Consider the following 20302-nt stretch of genomic DNA (forward strand, 5'->3'; position numbering starts at 1 on the left):
TTTCACTCCAGTCCCAAAGAAAGGCAATGCCAAAGAATGCTCAAACTACCACACAATTGCACTCATCTCACATACTAGTAAAGTAATGCTCAAAATTCTCCAAGCCAGGCTTCAGCAATACATGAACCGTGAACTTCCAGATGTTCAAGCTGGTTTTAGAAAAGGCAGAGGAACCAGAGATCAAATTGCCAACATCCGCTGGATCATCGAAAAAGCAAGGGAGTTCCAGAAAAACATCTATTTCTGCTTTATTGACTATGCCAAAGCCTTTGACTGTGTGGATCACAATGAACTGTGGAAAATTCTTCAAGAGATGGGAATACCAGACCACCTGACCTGCCTCTTGAGAAACCTATATGCAGGTCAGGAAGCAACAGTTAGAACTGGACATGGAACAACAGACTGATTCCAAATAGGAAAAGGAGTACTTCAAGGCTGTATATTGTCACCCTGCTTATTTAACTTCTATATAGAGTACATCATGAGAAACGCTGGGCTGGAAGCAGCACAAGCTGGAATCAAGATTGCTGGGAGAAATATCAATAACCTCAAATATACAGATGACACCACCCTTATGGCAGAAAGTGAAGAGGAACTTAAAAGCCTCTTGATGGTGAGTGGAGAGTGGAGAGTGGAAAAGTTGACTTAAAGCTCAACATTCAGAAAAAGAAGATCATGGCATCTGGTCCCATCACTTCATGGGAAATAGATGGGGAAACAGTGGAAACAGTGTCAGATTTTATTTTTGGGGGCTCTGAAATCACTGAAGATGGTGATTGCAGCCATGAAATTAAAAGACGCTTACTCCTTGGAAGGAAATGACCAGGAAATCAACCTAGATAGCATATTCAAAAGCAGAGACTTTACTTTGCCAACAAAGGTCCGTCTAGTCAAGGCTATGGTTTTTCCTGTGGTCATGTATGGATGCGAGAGTTGGACTGTGAAGAAAGCTGAGCACCAAAGAACTGATGCTTTTGAACTGTGGTGTTGGAGAAGACTCTTGAGAGTCCCTCGGACTGCAAGGAGATCCAACCAGTCCATTCTGAAGGAGATCAGCCCTGGGATTTCTTTGGAAGGAATGATGCTAAAGCTGAAACTCCAGTACTTTGGCCACCTCATGCGAAGAGTTGACTCATTGGAAAAGACTCTGATGCTGGGAGGGACTGGGGGAGGAGGAGAAGGAGATGACAGAGGATGAGATGGCTGGATGGCATCACTGACTCGATGGACCTAAGTCTGAGTGAACTCCGGGAGTTGGTGATGGACAGGGAGGCCTGGTGTGCTGCGATTCATGGGGTTGCAAAGAGTTGGACACGACTGAGCAACTGAACTGAACTGAACTGAATATCCTTTTTAAGGAAATATTTTATTATTTTTTGGCTGCACCAGGTGGCATGCAGGATTTTAGTTCCCCAACCAGGGATTGAACCCATGCCCCTTGCAGTGGAAGTAGAATCTTCACCTCTGGACAACCAGGGAAGTCCCTGGAGTAGTGATATCCTTATATCATGTGATAATGGGATGATTCAGAAAATACATCCGAGGTGCCTGGTATGCAGAAAATGCGACGATGACTCTTTGGGGGAAATCCATCTAGCTTCTCACACACGTGGCAAGATGCTGACGTGGTTATGGAGTGACTATGGCCATGGGGAGCACGCAAAACTAAATGGCATCGTGAATGGGCTGACCCCATGGTCATTCCTGGTTAGCACAGCTAGAAGGAAGGACTTGGCTATCTCAAGGTGCCTCGTGAGACAGCCCACACTCAGACCTCCTACTTTATTGTTCCTGCTGAAATCAGAGGGGACAGAAGCCTTGAAAGCCAGCCCCAAGTGTTGCTCTGTGTCTGCCAGGAACCTTCTAAAGGTGATGACTTTTAAACAGGCAGTGTCGATTCCAAGGCCGGTCCTGCTTCCTCAGTGTGTCTGTGTTCAGAAGGCCCCACCATCCGTGACCCTCCTACTTACTTCCTAGAAGGGGCACATCCTTTCCACTCAGTTAAAAGGACATTTTTTCCAATGAAAGCGGGTCATATTTCAAGTTGCATTGCCAAGGTATTGGGAGCCAGTAAAAGGGGGCATTTAACACCGTATTTATTTTGACTGGCAAAACAGGTCACGGCTGTAAAAGAAACAGCTCTTGAGAAGGAGGCAGCCTCGCCGACTCTGGGCTCACTCTTCCTACCCACACACACACTGTTTAAAGCATTCCAGCGCTGCTGCCAACCTTCCTGGCAGTGCTCTTATTTCTTTACATGTATGTTGCATTCCATCTGTTTAATGTGCTCTCTGTGCCATTCGTGGATTTTGGCAAGGCCTGGCGAGGTGGCATGGCATGCTGAAGCTTGTTCTAAGCAAAACGGGGCACAAGGCAGAGGGAGGTTGGAGGCTGATGAAGGGGTCCTGTTTCCCCTTTGACTCGGGTGTGGGGGGCGGCACCTGGAGTTGCAAAGACTGAGGGGGAGTCGCAGAGCAGTTTTTTCTCCAGATGTGGTTGAATCATGTGCGTGCCACTACAGCAGTTCATCCTTCGTGGGGATTTTAGGGTGTACTTTTACAGTTTCTGATATGTGGCCAGAAAAATTAAAGTGATGGAGGAGGGTAACTGTGGGGAAGTTGACTCGTGCTCATGAATCTGGGATTCCACCTGGAAATCTTCTAAAGCGAAGCCAGAAAATGCCAACACCTGGATCCAGTGGGCCCAAGGCCTGAAGAAAACTGAACTCCATCTTTACATTATTCTCAAGAACCATTAAGTACTTGGTTGGAGAAGCTGAGGAGACGTGCTGTGATTTGGATCCTATTTCATCCACTTGGAAGACGGGAAAGCCAGGTTTATGTACCGCCAAAACATCTGGTGAATTCAGCTAAAGAGAAAACTCACCACTCCAGTTGCGGGGTGGGGGGTGGAGGTGGGGACAAACCCTTTAGAAACAGTTGTTGGGTATTGGTTGACCAAAAAACATCCTGTCGATTGACTCAAATGTTCACTTTTCCATTGGTTCCTGTCGAGTCCAACTCTTCAGAATGAGGAAACGATGAAGATTCTGGGCAGAGAAACAAAGATTCGGGGGTTTAAAAGACACAGAAAAAAGACACGTTAAGAAAAAGTTTGAGTGCACATTTTTTTTTTTTTGAGTCCAGCCAAGAGTGTGAACAGAATCCCTGTGTTAAGAAATGGAATTACTCACCTGAATCAGGAGAGATGACATGGTAAAGGAAAAAAAATAAGATCCATCCTCCTAATAAGAAACAGCCACATGTGGAATAAAATTAGTGCGAATTGTGTAATCCCAGTTGGCCAGTTGTAAGAACAGGGAGGAGGAGAAAGGAGAACGGGGAACATGTTTCAGATGTGATTCAACAGGTCCTGGAGCCTGTCCTGACCCTCTGGGTTGGAATTTCTGACTCCCTTCTCTGCCTTGACTCAGAATAGGAAACCGTATCCTGACCGCGCGTTTCTTTTTATAGAATTAAACTTTCTTGCCAACTTCCTCTGGAGCACAGGATCATCCCTCCTCGCCTCTAAACAATACGCCAATCATCAGATGGAAGTGAGGGTGGGGGGGCGCGGGTACTGACCTGTTTGCACCAAACATAACCCAGACCCTGAGCAGAAGACAAACAACGGGAACGGAGCTTGGCTTTCATACCCGGCCTGGTAAATACAACATGTTCTTACAGGTTGGAAAACCGTCTGGCTCATCTTTTGTACTTTCTCTTCTTTCTCCCACTTCTTCTAACTTGGATCTCATCAGTCAGCTTTGACGTGGGCCAAGTTCATGTTTGCCAGATACTGAGTGGATAATGGATGGTTTGTAAGATTAGTAATAGGTTAGAGATGAGGAGTCAGGCAGCCAAGTGTATACTGGATGTGTGTGTTGAGATGACTTCTCCCAGTTTCCCACCCAGCCCTGGGAAGGGCTGGCCCTGTGCACCCAGCTGGCCATGTGCGGAGGGGATTGAGGGGGGTGGGGACAGGATCCCTTGGTTTCAGTCCATTCGGGCGCCATATTTGCACTGGGGTGCGAGACTCCTAGGATACTCTCTTGCCTTGGCCAGTCAGTTAGTGGAGGTCATTTCTTGGGGTATAAGACATACTGAGGCTTGAGAGGCCAAAAGGGACATTAACAGAATGCAAAGTGTTTAGTAGTCCCTCATTAAAAATGGATTTTGTTTTCAATGCTTTTGAGGAGGGAACAGTGAAGTTGGAAACTGTGCTTGTAATTGGGAGCAGGTCTCCTGCCAGATTCTAACAGCTTCAAGGGATATCCAGTTTTAGGTTTACAGTACTACATTCTGGCTCATTGCAATTGCATCTAAACGTTGCCAGAATGTGTCATAAACTACAAAATCTGTACAGAAATGTATCGACATAATGGCTCTGTAACCTTAAATCAGAGCGCTTGGGGAGCAGCGTTTGTTCCCAGCAGGATTGTTCTTGCTTTGTCCCATGTCAGACTTGGGGCGCCTGGGACAATTATCATTCATGGGATTCCAACTCTGGTCTGACCAGTTCTCTCGGCTCTTAGGACACCATGCTAAAGGACTCTAGATATAATGCGTCTTCCTTCAGCTCCTCCGTTGACCAGGCTCCCTCCAATCTCTGAGCCTCTGCTAGTGATAGTCCGCTGTCAGGAACCCTATTTTCCTGGTTGACCCCCAATCCAGCCCTCAATTTACAGGCTCATTTTTCATGGAAGCCTTCCCTGATCCCTCAGAGTGGGTTCCTTTGTAGCTGTCTTAGTCCATCTGGGGCTTGTTGTTCAGTCTCTCAGCTGTGTCTAATTCTTTGTGGCACCATGGACTACAGCATACCAGGCTTCCCTGTCCTTTACCATCTCCCAGAGTTTGCTCAAACTCATGTCTGTTGAGTCAGTGATGCCATCCAACCACCTCATCCTCTGTCACCCATTTCTCCTCCTGCCCTCAATCCTTCCCAGTACTAGGGTCTTTTCCAATGAGTTGGCTCTTCACATCAGGTGGCCAAAGTATTGGAGCTTCAGTTTCGGTCTTTTCAAAGAATATTCAGAGTTGATTTCTTTTACTGGTTTGACTGGTTTGATCTTTCTGTCCAAGGGGTCTCAAGAGTCTTCTCCATCACCACATTTCGAAAGCATTTGGGGCTGTTATAACAAAAATGCCATAGGCTGGTGGCTGAAACAACAGACATTTATTTCACACAGTTCTGGAGGCCAGGAAATCCAAGATCAAGGCAGAGTCAGTGTCTGGTGAGAAGTGAACCCTCACCATATCCTCAAACAATGTCCTCAAACATGGTCCCAAACACCATGCCATGTCCTCAAACAATAGAGGGTGTGAGGGGGCTTTCTGGGGTCTCATTTGTAAGGCCACTAATCCTGCTCATAAGGACTCTGCCTTCATGACCTAATTGCCTCCTGCCTTCATGACCCCACCTCCTGAGACCTTCACATTGGGGGTTAGGATTTCAGCGTATATCAAGACTATAACTTAAAACTTCTGTTTCAAGTCTGATTAGAGCTGCAACTTCTCATACTATAACTGGGTGCACACAGATCTCCTGAGGTGGTGTCAACATGCAGAGTCTGATTTAGCTGACCTGGGGTGGGGCCTGAGTGTCTGCATTTCTAACAAGCTCCCAGGTGACGCTGATGCTGCTGGTCCATGGACCATACCCTGAGAGCAGCGGTACCGACCTCTCTCACTCATGGTTCCATGAGAGAAGAAAATCTGACAGAAAATGAATTGAGCTTCTATTTTCTCATTCCTCCTAAGGATGGTGCTTAACTAGAAGCATTGACTAAAAGTTAGTTCCTTACACATCTTGTCTGCATTAAGGTTAGGCTTTTCAACTTCCATTCGGTTGACATTTAGGGTAAGGGGCTGTGTATCATGGGATGTTTAGCAGCATTCCTGGCCTCTACCCATTGGATGCCAGTAGCACCCTCCCGCAATTGTGACATCCAAAAAGGTCTCCAGACATTGCCCAAGAACTCCTGTCTTAGGACTTTAGGGCATCTTTCTCTGGCATGCCCAGCTGAGAAAAGTGGAAAGTCAAAGAGAGTGTTTTGTTCATGGCTATAGGCCCATTGTCTAGCACAATGCTCTCTATATGGCAGGCCTTCAATATGTGTTGATTGACTGTCTGAATGAATGAATGAACGAATGAAAATGAATGAAAATGAACTTTCAGATCCTGCTTGGCTGGTGGGTGAACAGAACTGCCTTTACACAGCCTCCAACCTCCTCCGCTCCTTTCTTCCCCTCAAAAAACAGTACAACTTAGTGGGCCAGTTGTCATCCAAGGCACAATTTTTCTAAATGTAGCATTTTCCAAAGTAAATATCCTTTTGAAAAAAATATAAAGAAAGATTCTCATTTGAGATCTGTTTTTAAATGTCTCCAATGACTAAAATCCTCTTACAGTAAGTACCCAGAGAGTTGCATTTGCTTAAAGAAAAGAAAATGCCATTTTTAGTCTCAAGTATAGAAAGTACTTGAAAACCATATACTACTTTTTTTTTTTTTGCATCTGACTGGGCAGATTATAAAGTGGTAGAATTAATTTTGGTTCTAGATTGTTTCTAAAACTCCATCTCAGACTGAGGACTTATAGATAAAGTAACATCAGGAACTTATTTGAAAAAAAATTCCTATAGTAAAAACACAAAGAATTTGAGGGAAAAAAACAGCAGTTATAAGGATTGGAGGGGAGAGGAGAGGTAATTTTATATAATTTCAAGAGGAAAACTGAAAATAAAAATAATCTGCACCTTACTCAAAAACTACAGACTGAGGTTCTATTAAGAAAAGAGGTTGAATTCATTCAATTTGCTTGTTTCTACGTACGCAGAGACTTCAAGTTTTTAAACCAAATTGCTATGGAGAAAGCAAAGCTGACCTCTCCCTCTTCTCTTTCAAACCTTTGGTCAACTAGGATTTGGAGCACTGAAGAGGTTTCTGGAAAAGGATACAGTGGTGGCGACATTCCATGCTCTTCAAGTATTATTCTTTTTCACTTAGCAGAGGCAAAAAATCTTTTTTTATCTTATGTGCTTACTCTGAAATCCACTGGTAGTGGCTGTATGTGTGGTTTGGGGAAAAGAGTCATTGATCGGTAATGTCTGCCGTAGGCAGAGGAGTGGAGAGTAGATGTGAATCAGCTGTGTATTTGCCATTCCTGGATCCTGGTATGGTCTTCTCTATCATAGGTGTTTTAGGAAAAGAAGGACATCAAGGAGAAGGCCCTGCCCATCTGAGAATAATGTGCATCATTCTGTGTCACAGAGACACACCAAGACAATGTTTCAAATCAAGAAAACTCCTGAGACAGAGTGATGCAGAAATGCACTCTGGGGGCACATTTCCCTTTCTCCTCTGGATGTATGGGAGAGGATACCATATGCATGTCCTCCCTCTCAGGGGCAGGATGGCCAGGACATTGCCTTTCCCCCATCCAGATACCCTACATTCGACTCTCTCACCGTGACACCATATGCTGCCAAAACCATACATCCTCCTTCCTTGGAAAAAGGCCTTTTCATAAGACTTATTAAGTCTGAATATTAATCATATTCATCATTATTCAGTCTGCCTGCTGTCCACAATATTTAAATGAAGGAAAATTTAAAAATGGAAAAAGACAAGTTTAGGATTTTCAAGACACTGATGAGTAAGAAATGATGGGGAAGAAAGCAACAGTGACTGTAAAAAAAGAAACATCTTACAGTGAAAAAAAAAAGAATCCACAAATAGACTCAACTTTCAATATTAGTCTTTATTTAAAAAATAAGGGGAAGGATGATTAAAGAGATGAATTCACTTTTGAATAGAGTCCAAATGACTTAAGAATTATTTGGATTCAAATATTTCAGTTGGACAGGGAATGATATTAGAGTTATGTGATACATTAGGGGCTAAAATGAAATGGAAATATTTCTTTTGTTTAAAAGCAATTTTCTGGCCTGTGTGGTCCTTGAGAATTTCCTAGGTTGTAAGTGCCAACTACCATCCCCCAGCTTTGCTTTGGACACATGGACTCCTAGTTCAGATCCACTCTGTTTTTGGGGGGAAATGGAGTCTGTATTTGTGAGAGCTCCTTCTTAAAATCATGTGGCTATGAGGAAGGCTTTCCACAGAGAGTTGAGAGGTCAGTAATTTTGAATCCAAATTATGAAGTTTTGATAATCATGATCTAGCAGGATCACATCTGAATTGGTGCTGGCTTCAGAACCTCCCCTCATGGAAGATAGCCGCATGAGGTCTGTCCCCAGTGAGTGCGGCTGAAGTGGAAATTCCAGTTTGGGAAGACAGGAGGCAGGTGGCCCAGCAGGTCTCCAGCCACATTTCAAAAAACAGTGCGTATGTGATAGAACCCAGCAAGCAAGATGCAACTATACACTCACCAAATATTTGTTAAGCACCTACTTTGTGCCAGGCCCTGAACTAAGAACTCTGACATATGGCATCTCATTAAACTCCCACCACCCAGCCCCAACCCCTGACAAGCAGACCATCCAAGCAGACTCCACCCATCTCTCATTCCTAAACGTGGATTTGATAGTTACCTTACAGCAGGGTTTCTCAACCTCGGCACCAGTGGCATTTTAGCCTGTGTGGGTCTTTGTTTTGGGAAATTGCCCTGGGCACTGCAGGATATTTAGTAGCATCCCTGGCTGCTACCCGCTGGATGCCAGTATCATACCCCATCCTAGTCATGACAGTGCCTTTCTAGACATTGCCAAATGTCCTCTGGGAGAGGAAAAATTGCCCCCAGTTGAGACCCTCTTCCTTGGACACAGAATGGTTTGAATCCTCAGGCAATTGTAGGTAAACTTTCCTTTTATTCTGTCTAGTGGTCTGACTCAGTGGTTCTCAAACCCGAGTTGTTTGTATATAATACCATATATACCCTACTTTATGGGCAGGTCATTTTCAAGTGTACCTTGACCCCATCCTTTTTTGCCTTATGTGCTGACATGAGAACCTAAAACCTCTTTTAAATTTAACAACCCCAGTCTCCTGAAGAGCCCTGCAGTGATCACAAAGATCTTTCCAGGACAGAATCTCTCCTATGCCCAAGCTTTTCCATGGAGCCAATGGTGATAACTGCCATTGCTGAACACTCCCCATGGTGTCCCACCATCTCACTAAATCCTCATGTTTACACCATTTCTGCCCCATTTCAAGAGAAAACACTGAAGCTCACACAGGGTAAATCACTTGCCCCAAATTCCATGGCTAGTAAATGGTAGAACCCATTTGATGCCAAGCTGTATGACTTTTCAATAGAAAATACAATATGCACAGCATACACTCAATAACTATTACTGACTGTTTACTAGTGGGAAACAAATCTGTCTAATTTGATCATGAATAGTCATTCAGAATTCTTTCCCTGAGCTGAAGAAGCCTGATAGGATTGCCCAGTCCTCCCACCATCCCAGCTAGCAAGGACAGAGCTTTTCAGAATGTATATATATATACATCCACCTCAAACTGTGTTTCTCTTCTGCAACACAAAACAGAAACTACCCAAACATGCATTAACTAACTGTCAAAACAAAACAGATCATTTCCTTTGGAACCACAAAAAGACTGGAGTGTTGGCAGGTACTACAGAATAACTCACCATCATACTTGCCACACCATAGTATCATTACACATTTCTACTATATTTTCCCACATGGCTGAGTGCTTCTTGACGTCAGGGACTGACTTACTCATCATCACTAGACCCTGTTCCCATACTACGACTGTAGAGTTAGTGAATAACACATGAATACCCTTTTTAACTCAACATGCATATTTTATCTCCATTCTCTCAGTAACTGTGGGTGGTATATATTTTCAAGAGCCTCTTTTTCATAGGAAGAGACTAAAGTTGAAGGAGATAAAGTGACTAGTAACAAGGTCACCCTGTGGAAAATTGTGGACTCAAGTCTCATGCTTTGAACTCCAGATCTTATGCTTTTTACAAAGAGGGCTTTCAAGGTCAAGATGGGTTGGGATCCCCAGGTCCTAGCCTTGACCCTGATGTCTAACATTTCTGAACTGTCTTACTATGAAGCAAATTAAATATAGGGAAATCGCCTCCTATAAGCCTTTAATGTTCATGGATTCAGACACAATCTTGTGAAGAGAAAGAACAATGTAACAAGTACAGGTGGTTCCTATAGCAGAATATGGGATAAAGGCTTATCCAGGGTGACCTTTGGGTGGGACCTGAGAGAATGGCCAATCCCTTGATTCTTGAGTTTCTTCTTACGTGTGGCCTTTGGCTGCCCTGACTGGGAGTCCAGTGTTTATAAATGTTTTTAAAGTATTTAAGGGTCAGTATTTTTCATACAACCTGACTCCTAAATACAAAGATACTGCTTTATCTGGTACTCAACCAAAGAATAATGTGGGATAAACTGACTGGGCAGAACTTACTAGATTGAGAGATGGTCTACAGGTGACCAACATGGCTGCTTCCAAAGGGATTTTTGAGGGATCACCAAACATGTTGATTCTTGACCCCAAGATATACCTGAGAATTACTGGGGCAACATCAAAATCAGATCTTATACAAGAGATCTATGAAGCTATAAAACAAGAAAGAAAGACAACTTGGACATCTTTTTTGAGTTCTAGACATTTTTCTTTGACGTTCTATATTTTTAGCCCTATTTCACAGATGAAAAACTGAAGTATACAGAGATTCTGTACTTTGCCCAAGAATGTAGCTAGGAGGTGACAGAATCAGTATTGGAACCTCAGTAGTCCAGGCCCCCTACACTAAACCACATTCCTATCTCCCCAACTAGACAGTCATCTCCAGGGGACTTAGACGGGAGTTTCTCATCTTTCTGTCTCCTTCAAACCTGCCGCTATCTTGTAAACACTAGGATCTCAGTAAAGCTTGTTTTGATATGAATCAACCTCTTAGACTGTTGACTGGCCTTTAAAATTTTTTGATAAGGGAAAAAGAACCATTACCCAGGAGGCTCAGTGGTAAAGAATCCTCCTGCCAATGCAGGAGACTCAGGTCAGATCTCTGGGTCGGGAAGATCCCCTGGAGAAGGAAATGGCAAGCTACTACAGTGTTCTTGTCTGGGAAATCCCATGGACAGAGGAGCCCGGTGGGCTACATACAGTCCATGGGGTTGCAAAGAGTCAGACAAGACTGAGCACACATGCATGCACCCAGGAGCTCAACATTTTAAGCAATCTATAGCTTGGTAATCACACCAAAAGGAGTGGAAACTGGGTGATGAAATGAAATATAAATAGAATCAACATTATCTGCAAAGCACTATTATAATGTATAACAGTGGCTTGTCTGCTCTCTATAGAAAACACAACCTGTTTGCAATGTTTTGTTTGTGTTACTGTTTCTGTTAGTATGAAAGGATTACAGATAAAGAATTAAATATTTTAGTGAGAATTCTATTAATCGGGGAAGGAGTTGAATGTGGACCTATATTAGTGCTAACTCTGAAAAAGGCTTTCCAAAGCCTGATTGTGTGTTGGGGGTAGCAGGGGAAAGGCTTAGCCTACTCAAGACAACTGTTTTTAAGTAAGTTGACAACCACTTTGCCGGGGTTCCTTTAATGAGCTAATTATAAAGGGCTCTTAGGTGTTCACTGCAGCCAGTCCTAGAGGAGCTCTACTTAAGAAACACTGAATGAGTCATTAGCACCTGAAATACTATAAACACTATAGACTCTTAGAACATATAATGAAATGAATGTATCTACCACTTCAGAGTGATCTGGTGAAGTCAGGACTTTTTCAGTTGCAAGCAACAGAAAACTAACTCCAATTGGCTTAAACAGAAAGGAATGTTTGTTAACATTAGGCAGAGCTGAGCCCTTGTGCTTAAAGGGATGTCAGCAGGAATCTAACTTTGTCCGTTTCTTGCCTTTTATCCTTTGTGTTTGCTCCATTCTCAAGCAAGCCTAAATGATGTTGAACCATTCCTGACATTTTCAGCCTTACATTCTACCTGCTTAGCATCCCAGTGGAAAGACAGCACTCTTAATATCAGCACTTCCGCCAAAAATCCCAGGGCTAAGATTCTTTGTCTCTGATTGGTGTAGCTTGGGTCATATGCCCATCCCTGAGCCAATCCCAGTGGCCAGAACAACACTGTACTCTTATTAGTCAGGACCGGGTCATGCCTACCTCTAAAGCCAATACATGGCCAGGCCCACCTTGAGCCACAAGGATCTAGGGGAAGGGACCATTTTCCCAGAAAAATACCTGAATTCTGATGCCAATGTGGGCAGGGGTACAGAGCAGGTGGATGCTGGAGCAGGCAAAACCAATGAACGTTGGAACCTTCTCTCTAAATTATCTCCAACAAGCAAGGTGTTACCAAGCAGGAGAACTTTACAGGTGTTATTTAGATATTTGCTCAGATATCTGAGGTTTAAAACATGACCTGTATTGGCTACATTATTTTGGAAATGTTTTTCTGCAAATTGTACTCACCCACATGGCTTGAAGTTTTTGGGGTTTTCTGTCTTTCTGTTTGTGTTTTTTTTCTAATTCTTGGAACTAGTCCTTAAAAAAAAGAGGAACAGAAATGCCACAAAATGATTCAAAACAGACAACTCTGAGAACAGACAGAGATGGCAAATTAACACACTGTTGACATTCCTCCTGTCCTGATGACATTTCTTATGTTGAATAATATTCTCACGGTTCCTTTTTGCCTCTCCATTTTTATGTTAATAACCGTGTTTCAAGTTACAAAAGCAGTAACAACCTAACTCAGGAGGAATTGAGCACATCCGGAAAGCACCACGGTGAGCACATACACACATATACCCACATACTATCACCCACCATTTTAGTTAGAAACATTTATTTAATAAGTACCTTGCCCTTGGTATAGTCCAGAAACCATCCTAGCCCCATATCAAAGATGAGGAAGCTGAGGCTTACAGTGTTCAAGCTGGTAAGTGGTGGACCTGGGAACAGAACTCATGTCTGTCTTATCTCCAAGCCCTTATCCTTACCCACCTCTGTTACTCCTCCATTCTATCATATTACCCAAAGATCTCCAAAATTAACCTTACAAAGATGACATGATGTTCATAATGTTTTACAGCCTGCCTTTTCATATACCACATTCTCCCATGTTATTTAATATGCTTCTATGCAGTTTTTTTTGGACTGTATTGAATCTGTCATATGGACATGCCATAATTTACTCAACTAATCCCTGATTATTGGATATTCAATTTAGTTCTAATTTTTCAGTATTATATTAATGCTACAGTGAGCCACCTTGGAGGAACATTTTTTGCATACATATCTGATTGTGTCCTTATGACAAATTCCTAGAAGTTCTGGATCAAAGGGATTGGGTATTTTTAGTGCTTTAGTGTATTGCCAAGTTGTTCTTTAGGAAGGCAGGCCCAGTGTACAATTCCACAGTAACAGATGAGTTTCTGCTTTTCCACTCTTTGCCACTTATGCCTCTTTCTCAGAGATTACCAGCCATTAGTTAATTGTGCCTCCCACCCTCCAAAATGGGGAACAGTGCTCATACTCAGTCACAAAGTCGTGTCTGACTCTTTGCGACCCCATGGACTGTAGCCCGTGAGACTCCTCTGTCCGTGGAATTTCCCAGGCAAGAATACTGGAATGTGCTGCCATTTCCTCCTCCGGGGGATCTTCCCAACCCAGGGGGCACACCCAAGTCTCCTGCGCCTCCTGTATTGGCAGGCAGATTCTTTACCACTGTGCCACCTGGGAAGCCCAACTGGGAACAGGGGCCTTTTCAAAGTATAAATCATTTAATAATATTCAAATGGTTGAATGCAAATGCAGGGGTAAAAAATTGTCAGTGATCACTTGCATCCCTATCATTGTTACTGCCTCCATTGGGAAAGTTCATAACCTTTCTTCCCCAGCCCTTGGGACTGGATCTGCAGCCTTGGCACAGGACTCTGGCCAGTACCATGAAAACAACTCTTGGTCCAAGTCAGGAGTCACGCACTGATTTCCGTGAAGGAGGCTGTGAGGCTGACCTGCCATCATGATCCTTGCTTATGACTGTGTCTTCTGACATGAGCCCAACTTCCCTTCCTCTGGAGATAACCATGCTGCTTTGGGGAACCACTGTCCGTTGTTCGTGCCCCATGGCGGGTCCTGATTGGACCTGCCCTGGGCCTGTAATGTAGCTGGCCTCAGAACACAAGCGAATCAGACGTCTTTCAGAGATTTGAACTTGAAAAACTAAAACAACTGAAGGCAAGTGGAGAGTAGTTAAGTCCATTAGAGGGAAGGAGGGGGCTTGGGAGGGAAGATCTGAAGCTCAGGATTCTACGGCTCTATGTCAAGCAGAAGCTTGGAACACCAGAGTAGTGCTCAATATGTGTTTGTTGTCAAATGAATGAATGGCTTTGCTTACAGTGAATTTTTTTTTTTCTACTCAGTTCAGCACTCTTTCCTCCTTTTTTCTGACAACACCTCTGATGGGTAATTCTAAAGCGTCCTTCTAGTGGGAGGAAGGCAGCCTCCACTATGTGTGAGTTGACACTGTCCCCTGGACCCCCCTGAGCTGGGAGGTGAAGTATACCCCTTTAGCCTTAGGACCTCTCCATGGTGTGTCGCCAACATTCGTTTCCTTCCTCACCCACGCTCCCCCTGGCTTATCTCCATTCCCAGGATGGGCTCTGTACTTCCCATCCTTTCTGCGTTTACTGTTTCTCAAGCCTAGCCTACTTCTCCCTCCATCTCTCCCTATCGAAATCCTACAAGCCCAGCACAAAAGTCACCAAACTTTTCCTGCTCTGCCCTATTTGATTTTCTTCAAAGCACTGGTCAGGACCTAAGACTCCCTCACTTCTTTAGGTGATTATGGTCTGTCTTCCCGACCATGAGGTGCCTGGCATGAGATCTTGTCTGTCCTGTTCCCAGCTGCACCCCCAGCTCTTAGACCAGAGCCTCGGACACTATCAGGGTTCAAAAAACCTGTCTCAACTGACCTAGCCTTAGGGATATTGCCTAAGCAAGGCCACCCAGGAGTTGGACTCTTGAATAGAGGGTGGGCACCTGCTTCCCAGGTGGCTCAAGTGGTAAAGAACCAGTCTGCCAATGCAGGAGATGCTAAAGATAAGGGTTCGATCCCTGGGTTCGAAGATCCCCTGGAGGAGGAAATGACAACACACTCAGCATTCTTACCTGGAGAATCCCACGGACAGAGGAGCCTGGCAGGTTCCAGTTCCTGGGGTCGCAAAGAGTTGGATGCCCCTGAGCATGAGCACGAGGGGAAAGGGGATCTGCCGAGTCATCTGTTGGTTCCGTGTCATGGCCAAGGGCCCCAGGTCTGCTTCAGTCCACCCTTTTCCTAGGACCAGCTACCCCCACAACCTTCCAATCAATTATTTACTTGCCCATGTGGCTGTTTCTGCTCCTTGCCATCCTAAAACCCTAAGCACATACTGATCTCCATAACTAAGGTTCATTTACTATTTTCATCCTCAGCAGAGGGTGAAGCTGAGGCATGGGCTTGCCCCCACATCCCAGAGACAGCATTGCTTGTGGGCTTTGAGGAGCTTTTCCTGAGTTCCTGTTGAATGTGGCTGATCAACAGCCAACTCAGAACAAGATGGGGCCCCTTCACTGTTTTCCAAGTGCCCACGCTGTTGTTGGTGGCCTGACCTCTGCCTGGTAATGAAGAAGTGACTGTCATTCTCGGGAAGCAAAGGGCCAGGTAGGAGATGTTGCATGCCATCTGGAAAGGTGAGGACTGAGTTTGTTCCTCAACGGCTTCCATAACTGAAGGAAACACAAAACCAAGGCCCTCTCTTCTTGGGCTTGGGTTCCTCCTGGCTCCCACACTTATCACAGTCTGTCTGATGTTCTGGGTCCACGTGCCCTTACAAAGAGTCAGACATGACTGAACACAAGTACAAGGGGAAAGGGGTCCTGCCGAATCATCTAGTGGTCAGATGCTCCTATCCACTCTGATTGGACTCCGTACAGAATTTATGACATAATGTTGGGCTGATTTCTTGACCTGCCATCTGTCAAGACCCGTCATTCATTTATCAAATATTTATGGAGCACCTACTATGCATTGCCCTATTCTGGATAAATCAGATCCCTGTCTTGTCAAACTTACAACAGGAGGAATAAATAATAAGTAATAGATCACAATAAATGAGTAAATCCTCTAGTATATTAAAGGGTTATAAATAGACCTTCCTTTCTCCAGAAGAAAAAGTAGAGCCAGGTAAGGGGCTGAGGAAGAAGTAGAGAGGCTGGTTACAGTTTTAACCAGGTTACGGGCATACCTCGAGATGTGAGGTCAGTTCTGCATCATCATCATAAAGTCAAGGTGGCAATAAAGCAAGTCACATGAAGTTTTTGGCTTCCCAGCGCATGTAAAAGTTATGTTCACACTACGCTGTAACCTATTAAGTATGCAACAGCATGATGTCAAAAACCAATTACATACTCTAAGGATACTTTAGTGCTAAAAAATGCTAACCGTCATCTGAGCCTTCAGTGAGTTTTTGCCGCAGTCACATCAAAGGTCACCACAGAACACCATAACAAATATAGTAATGAAAATGTTAGAAATATTGCTATCCAAATGTGACAAAGAGATACAAAGTATGCCAATGCTATTGGGAAAAATGGCGCCTATAGACTTGCTCAATGCAGAGTTGCCATAAACCTTGAATCTGTTAAAAAAAAAAAAAAAAGGCAAGATCTGTGAATCTCTATAAAGTCAAGCACAATAAAAGGTCTCAGTGAAGCACAATAAAAGGCCTATACTCAGTGGTGGCCTCACTAAGGAAAAACTGGAGGAAAGAATGGCTGGGTCACATGGATGCCGGGGTCCAGGGTGGGGAGAAGGGTTTTGCAGGTCCAGGGACCGCCAGGTGCAACATCTCTAAGTGAGGAGGTTTAGAACCCAGTAGATTGGGGTTCCACTCTCTAATGCTCTTTCTCTGTGTGCAAGCTTGGGAAAGTTAATTAACCTCTCTGAGTCTCAGGGTGCTTATAAGAGAAATGGAGATAAAAAATGAGATAATACCCACAAAGCAGGTTGAACAGGGCTAATTATCAGTAACTGCGACGAACAGGCCCTGCCCGATCCCAGAGATGTGGAAATAACTACAGGAAAGTCCGAGGTAGCAGCGGGCAGTAAAGCGTGATGATTAAGAGCATCAGCTGTCATTTAGTAGTCCTGTGACCTTGGGCTAGTTTATGTAACCTCAGTCTCCTCTGTTGTAAGTGGGATAATAATAGCAGCGACATCAGACTGTCATTGTGAGGAATCAGTGAGCGAATCCTGGAACGTGCTCAGGAGGTGGGCTTGGCTCTGAAGAAGCACTCGGTGAATGGCAGCTATTTTTTTGGCTGAAACCATGGGGAGAGAGGCATTCTTTTCTCCGTAGGATTGCTAAACTGGTAGAATGTGAGCCGGGAGCTGCTGGGGACCATCGGTGGGAGGTCTTCCCTGCAAAGGAAGCCAACCCAGGGAAAGCAGAGCTGAAGGGTGGACAGAAAGGGACTTCTGACAACTTAAAAAAAAAATGTAACTTTAAAAATTAACCCAAAAAACTTACTGTCAGGGGCTTGCGCCATACACACATTCAGCTTAGGCAAATCCAGTTTGCCTTGGTGCAAGTTGGTTGCTTGCCTTGGTGATGCAGTCCTCAGGAAGCAAAGGGCCAGGCAGGAGGGGTTAGGTGCCAGCTGGAAAGGTAAGGACTGAGTTCGTCCCTTGGTGGCCTGTAGCTGAGCGGGGGGGACGGGGTGGGGGCTCCAAGCCAAGCACCCCATCCTTCTCCCTTCTGGTTCCCGGCTATCCCAGTGTTTAGCACCTTTGGATGCCCTTTTTAGACCCTCTCAAAATCTCACCAACTTGCACATTAAACAGTTAAGAGAAGGCCTAACAACAAAAAGCCATGATGACTTATTCTCTGCTTTAAAAGGATTTTTTTTTTCATTGCACTAGTGTTGAAAATCCAGTCATATGTCTATGTGTGGGAGGTATTGTTTATTCATTCAATGGATAACTCCAGCTGCACTCTGGACATGCGGGCCCTCGCTGTGACTCTGGAGCCCAACTCGCCCCCGCCCAGCCCCCAGACCCCAGACCTCGGCCGCCTGCAGGTCACAGTGGAGTCGTCCGCACTTGGTGACCCCCAGCCCACTGAGAGGGTCCACCGCTCCCTCCTGAGGGCCACGACCTTGTCCTGAAAGCAAGTAACACATACATCCGTGGATTTCCAGCTTTATGTGTGACTAAGTGTCACTTTCTAGGAAACTACTGAGTTACTACAATTCACTAGTCATAACTAAAATTAGTATGTTACTAAGGTTTACCAAGATCTCAGCTGCAGCATTCTTCTTGGAAGGCTGGCTCCTGCTCTGTGCTTCCCAACCTTATAGAACTCCTACTACACAAATTGGAAAGGGAACTGGGGATGGAGACTGAATGGCCTTCAGCCACACCTAAGTTAACCAAAAGGGGCAAAAGAGCTTGAGAGCTACTGTTCAAGGATCTGGAAATTCAGAAATCTCCTCTCTGGGGTGCTTTAGTGACACCCCCCCCCAACACATTTCAATAGCCCTGATATTTCCAGTTGCCTCTACATTAATAGTGATTGCACACATTTAAACCACAATGAGTTACCCACAGAACACATTTTAGACCAGTATCCATAAATAAAATTCTAGTTCTGACCTCCAGATGCCTAAAGAACTCCTTCATACATTTAATATATATTCATTAAGACTTTAAAATAGGGACTTCCCCAGTGGTCCAGTGGTTAAGAATCCACCTACCAATGCAGGGGACATGGACTTGATCCCTGGTCTGGGAAGATCCCACATGCGGCAGGGCAACTAATCCTGACAGCACAACTGAACCTGCACGCCTAGAGCCCGCGCTCCACAACACGTGAAGCCACGCGATGGAAAGCCCGGGCACCGCGACTAGAGAGTAACCCCCTGCTCTCCACAGCTAGAGAAAGCCTTCCCACGGCGACAAAGATCCAGTGCAGCCAAAACAATTTTTTTAAAGACTTTAAAATATATCAGGCGTGGGTTAGTTCTGGGGCATGCCGTGAAATCAAATCTGTCACATTCCCTGTCTGCATTAAGCTTACAGTCTGGTCAGAAAAAGACATGACACGAGCAAACAGCAAAGCAATTATATAATTCCAGGGGTTTAAAATACTAAACAAGGTACTAAGAATAGCAGGGGAGGCCCTATTTAAACACTGTGATCAAGGATAGTGTTATCAGCCAGGCTTCTGTGCTTGCAAGCAACAGAAAACGATGCTGGAATGTGGTTGCAAAAATGTGAGATGACCCACAGATACAATGGAAAACCGGACAGGGTGCTGGAAGAACAGGAACCAGGGAAATGCTGGGAATCCTGGACACAAGAGGAATGAGATGTCTTAAATACCTCAGACAGGAGGTATCATGGCCAACCATTTCCTATTCTTAGTTCACATGAGTCAAGGGCCCCTCCCTTGCTGGAGAAGTAGTGGAAAGCCAGGACACCTTGACTGACAGCTGTTACAAGACCACGTGGAACAGGGGGAGGGAAACAGGGGGTCCCATGGCGGATCCCATTGGCTGGCCAGACGAATATACTTCTCCACCTCCTTCCCTTCTGCATGTTTCCATTGTCAAGCCTGATATAACCTAATTCCTCGCCTTCCACATCTTCCTTGCACGAATAGGTGGCCACATGTATGACACAGGTCTGGCCAATAAGACAAGCTGCTGGGGGTGGCGGGGAGAGGGTTCTGGAAAAGCTTTTTGTTTTTGAATAAAAGGGACAGAAGTTACCAGTAGCACCACTTTTCTCTTCTTCCTGGTTGGAATGTGGAAGAAAAACAGCTTGGAATGTTAGCCACCAGCCTTCTTATAGACCACAAGAGCAAGCCCAAGAGAAGTACGGAGATACTGGTCAGGATATTACTGTGTTGCCAAACTCTGAAATCACTTGAGATCTTGCTTTGTGAGAAAAATAAACCACCTTTTTTTTTTTTTTTTAAAGCTACTGTTTGTCAGGCATTCTTTTGTTACTTGCAGCCAACTGTATTTTCAGCAGATTGTGGTAGATTGTACTACTCTTCCCCAACCATTGGCTTCCTTCCCTATAGCAAGCTTATACACTCGTTCACTGGTGTGTAAACTGCAACCCCCACCCCAGAGGTGGTCTATCCTTCCCCATCTTGACAGACTGGGACATGTGACTTACTTAAGCCAATGGAGCACCAGCAGATATGCCTGACATTCACATGCCAAGTCTGAGTTAATAGCTTTAAGAGAGTGTAGAGAAT

At 44.5% G+C, this 20302-nt stretch overlaps 1 long non-coding RNA gene across 1 annotated transcript in view; it reads right to left on the reverse strand.

Moving 5' to 3' along the window:
* Nucleotides 1-1450: 1450 nt before the first annotated feature.
* LOC138991479 (uncharacterized) overlaps nt 1451-20302 on the reverse strand; it is a 195084-nt gene continuing 176232 nt past the window's right edge. The window contains exon 4 of the long non-coding RNA XR_011467438.1: nt 1451-3049. This is a non-coding gene — a long non-coding RNA (uncharacterized lncRNA). The remainder of the gene's footprint in view (nt 3050-20302) is intronic.

The sequence above is a fragment of the Bos mutus genome, chromosome 17 (genome assembly GCF_027580195.1).
Source record: "Bos mutus isolate GX-2022 chromosome 17, NWIPB_WYAK_1.1, whole genome shotgun sequence".
NCBI classification, from domain to species: Eukaryota; Metazoa; Chordata; class Mammalia; order Artiodactyla; family Bovidae; genus Bos; species Bos mutus.